The sequence below is a fragment of the Bidens hawaiensis genome, unplaced genomic scaffold (assembly GCF_021521415.1).
Source record: "Bidens hawaiensis isolate Kalapana, Puna unplaced genomic scaffold, B.hawaiensis_p1.1 tig00019403_1, whole genome shotgun sequence".
Taxonomy (NCBI): Eukaryota; Viridiplantae; Streptophyta; class Magnoliopsida; order Asterales; family Asteraceae; genus Bidens; species Bidens hawaiensis.
This window is the reverse complement of record NW_027492948.1, coordinates 43,005-47,698: the sequence shown is the minus strand read 5'-3', so window position 1 is coordinate 47,698 and position 4,694 is coordinate 43,005.

The window sequence follows — 4,694 nt, the reverse complement described above, 5'->3', positions numbered from 1 at the left end:
AGATATTATAAAATAATATTAAGACAACTGAGTTTATTTATATTACACAATCCCTATAAACTTATGTTACTAGTACAAGTATCAGGCATATGGAAACTGGAAAGTGACGGTTCTATAGTACAGTAAAAATGAATTGGCTAATATAAAATAACAAAGTGCTATAAAATGAAAACAAGACAATTTAGTAACACTTAAAAAGTGTTCCCTTGGTTGCATCCCAATGAAAATTATTCGAATTTTAGACATAGGAAGAGTAAAATATGACATTTTATTACATGGACTTTCATGTGAATATGACATTTTTATTTAAAACAAAAACCATAGCTTCTAATACAAAACATATATAGACAAATAAATAATAGAAAAATACAAAATTTTTATTTAATTTAATTATAAAAAAATACAATAATTGTAGAAAATAAATAATTAACATAACTTTTAAATTATAAAACTTAGAAATTTTTAGTAGTTTCTAAAATAACTAATATTTAGTAATTTTGATAACAATTTAAAGCAACTAAACAAATAATAAAATTACAACCATACCTCGTAAAATCTCATTCGGAACAACGTAGTTGGCGGTATGCATGGTACTATGGTCTTTCGGGTTCACGGAGGCCTCTAGTTTTGTGGGCTTTGATATGCTGGGCTGTAACTAAAACTATAGGATAAAGATTACTGGGCTAGGGCCTTTAACTTTACCTATAGTCATAGGCTAAAGACTGCTGGGCTTGCATCATGTGACAGGGGCCAGGGCCTGCGACTGTAACTACAAGCATTAGCTAACGACTGCTGGGCTTGCACCATGGACTAGGGCCTGTGATTTATGACTTAGACTATTTTAAGTTGCATTAAAACTAGAGGCCCCGAAAACAAAGAGAAGATGTATCATCTATACAAAATTACAAACAAGATATTCAGAAATAAGAAGGAAAGCGATTGCATAGAGAAACTCTCAAATATTTGTCGGATGTTGATATCAGTGGTGACTCAGTTTTTCAATGAATCATTTCTTTGGATAGAAGAAGATTACAGAAACACTTACTCGAATGTATTACCGCAATACCACTTGAGAGTTGAGACTTTAGTGATGTTTGAGGTTATCAAGTGTGATTCCTTAATTTTGTGACTAAGCATGTATATATGGATTTTATTGTAATTTTATTATATTGTTTTTTTTTCTTTTTCTTTTTATATTTTCTTTAGAAAAAACTTATCATTACCATTCCAATTTTGTGGATTTTTTACATCTGGTGAGCAAATAACCTAACTAATTGATCAACTCCTAATTGAATTAATCGAATCGATAAAACCGAACTTAACAATTAATAGTTCGGTTAAGCCATAATCGATTAACCATGTTTTATTCATGAGTTTTTCAACATGTACAACTTTAGGTGCTTTGACATACCAGTGATATTTGGTAGAACGTACATTGCAACCGTATAACTATTCATCAACCGTAACATGTTTTACACGAGCTCAACATAAAATCCCTACTTCCACCCGTTTCGTTTTATTTGTTGTGACTTTAATATCCAAATGTGATTGTACTGTCTTCATACATGCATTGATTAACCATTGCATATTAATTGTGTGACATTTGAATGAAGTTAATGTATATCATGCTTGTGCATTTGGTGGATGTCATGGATCATTATTTGTTGGTTATAGTAGATGGGGAAATGGATTATTCTTTGTTGTTTACACTTTACACACTGATTTCATGAGACAAATGTTTAGAAACATCAAACATGAGTGAGAACATTCAGGATTTTGGATGATGAAAAATACTTTCGGATCATACTTTCTTCGGTATCATTCATTTTTTAACATAAACTAAACATCATGAAAACCTTATAAAGAGAGATCAAATCATAGAATAATATTGCTACTTCCATCTAATATGGGTATTGGTTAAATTTTCAACATTCAAATCAAACAATTTGTGTGCAGAAGTGCAAAATTGGTGACTTTTGTTTTTAATAGCACATGCCTAAATCCTCAGTTTGTCAATGTTTTTTTTCTTTCTTTCTTATATATATATAGGGGTGAGTTAACGTATAATAATCGCTTAACGTACATTACGTACGCGAAATACGTTCCACTAAAACGTTCAAGCAAAATTCACAAAACTTTAAACGTTCAAGGTTAAAAACACTAATACGTTCCGCAAATTCACATCCTTTAAACGTTCAAAGGTTAAACCTTTAAACGATCAGGTTTAAAGTTTATCAAAATTGATCGATTGAAGCTTCAAATTGATAATTAATTGGATCGATTGTTTAAAGTTTATTAAAATTGATCGATTGAAGCTTCAAATTGATAATTAATTGGATCGATTTCAAGGTTAACTGATCAATTAGGTTCACCAATTTCAATTTCAATTGCTCAATTTGACAATTGACATGTGAGCAACGATTGATGGTTGTGTCGGAAGAAGATGGTGGTCACGACGGTAGACAATGGTCGTGAAGGTGGATGGTGGACGGAATCGTTAAACGGCGATGGTGAAGGTGGACGGAATCGACGGGAGGAGAGGTTAACGGAGGCCGGCTCGCGTAATTTTGATTTTAGGGTTAACATGGTTATTGAAGATCGACGTTCCAGAATGTCGCGTACCTATTGTACGATAAAGGATTTTCGTATTCTATCCTTTATATATATATATATATACATATTAATAAATTAAGTAAACGGATCCTCTAATATTAGGCATGCACACTTTTGGCCTTTTACTTTAGTTTTTGTAGATTATGACTTTTAACCATTAATATTAGTTTCTATGTAACCAAATAAAAAGTAACATGTTCCTACCAATTGAAAAAGATGGCAAAACTTTGACATTAGCAACTTGTTTAATAACATGTTACACTTATTGCATGTTCGCATCAATAATGATAAGGGGACTTTTTCTTCACATTTGTGTGGTCTTCTTTAGTGGCCTGATGTTAAAAAGTATGTTGGGAGTGTTGCAACTATTAGAAGAGGTCTTCGTCAGCATTGTCACCACGTTATGTAGATAACCATGATTTTGAATCATTTTCACTCCTACAATGACGTCATAACCTCACTTGAAAATTAGGGGTGTTAAATGAGCCAATTCGCTCAAAGGATGTTCGAGATTGTTTTGTTAAAAACTCTAATCAAACTGAACATAAATGAGTTCCAACCTAAATTGAAGCTCATTTAAAACACAAGCCTAAGCTTAAACTTTCTATGCCAAACTTGACGAGTGTTATCTATATATATTATTGTGATTAAAGTAACAATAATAATTCTAAATAAATTTGTTTAACTATATATATAGTTATATACATATAAATTTATAACTAAATATTTATGTACATATACATGTATATAAATAATATAGTTATATACTTAATAAGCCTAACTTGAACTTGACAAACTTAATTAAGAGCAAAGCTCAAACTTTGGATATAAAATTTGAAACACGATGTGCTCGGTGTTTGTAATGTCAAATGAGCCTATCCAGAGCCTGACTCAACTCGTTTACAACCCCAAAACGAAAAATTTAGCTTGATTCCATCTCCCCTTTGGTTAAGGAAACTTATTTTAGTTTTCCTCTTTACTGTTACAAAAAAATGTAAGAGCAAGTCATGTTAAAAGATGCAATTTTGGACTTCGGTCTCGTGGATAATGATAATGGTCATGAACTTAATTAAATATTGGATACAAAAATAATACAATTCATAAAGGACTTGATGATATGTGGAGAAGATGCTTAAATGGGAAGCATAACAATAATAACTACACTTTTAAAACAAACAAACAAAGTGTAATAATTACATTCCATCAAATGTGATTCATTTTTGTAATAAAAACGATCCATATGCCTAATTTGACACCAATAATGTCTTGTTTAATTCAAAAACAAATTAAGCTCTATTTAGTCCCGTCATGCGTCTTTCCTATGTGTACCACACCCAAGACACGATGCTTTATTTTTCCTTGTTCTGTTGTTTCTTTACATTGTCGGGTTCTTTGCGTCTTGTGAGTTGCCTTTTTTTCTTGGTTAATATAGTTTGTTCTGCATCATCCTATGATCCATCCTCATTTTTTTCGCTAGACTAAATTACAATTTTTGTTTTTATATAAATATTGCAAAATTATGGATTTTGTGATTTAAAAAATTGACTTGACTTTTACTGAGTGTCCTTAATATGAAAAGTTGTCTCATTTTTATCATTTAGCTTGTCGCTTACAGTCCTCCAATATCTCAATTAAATCTTGACATGTGTCACACATATGAGAGACTGATGCCCCCTCCCCCCCTGCGCGCACGCGTATACGTACCCTGATTTGAACAGACCGTCGACGATATCACCAACATCTCCAACGTCAATGTGGTTTTGAAAGTACTAAGTTGGACCGTATTCCTCATTTCGCTTTTCACGTTATCTAACATGGCATTCTAGTTGTATGTGTAAAAAAAATACATGCATTTCTATTTAATAAATAAATACAACACTAATAAATTAATAATAGAAATGGAAACTAAGACCATAAATATATTGATCAAGATGAAATTAGACCATGTGTAGTCATAATGCCCCCCCCCCCTCCCCCCAGGCATTATACGTCATGTGGCGCCCAGTCAGCGTTTTGGTTTTTTGCAAAAAGAGAGTGTAGTCATGATGCCTCAAATCTGGGTGTTATGTGACACGTGGCGC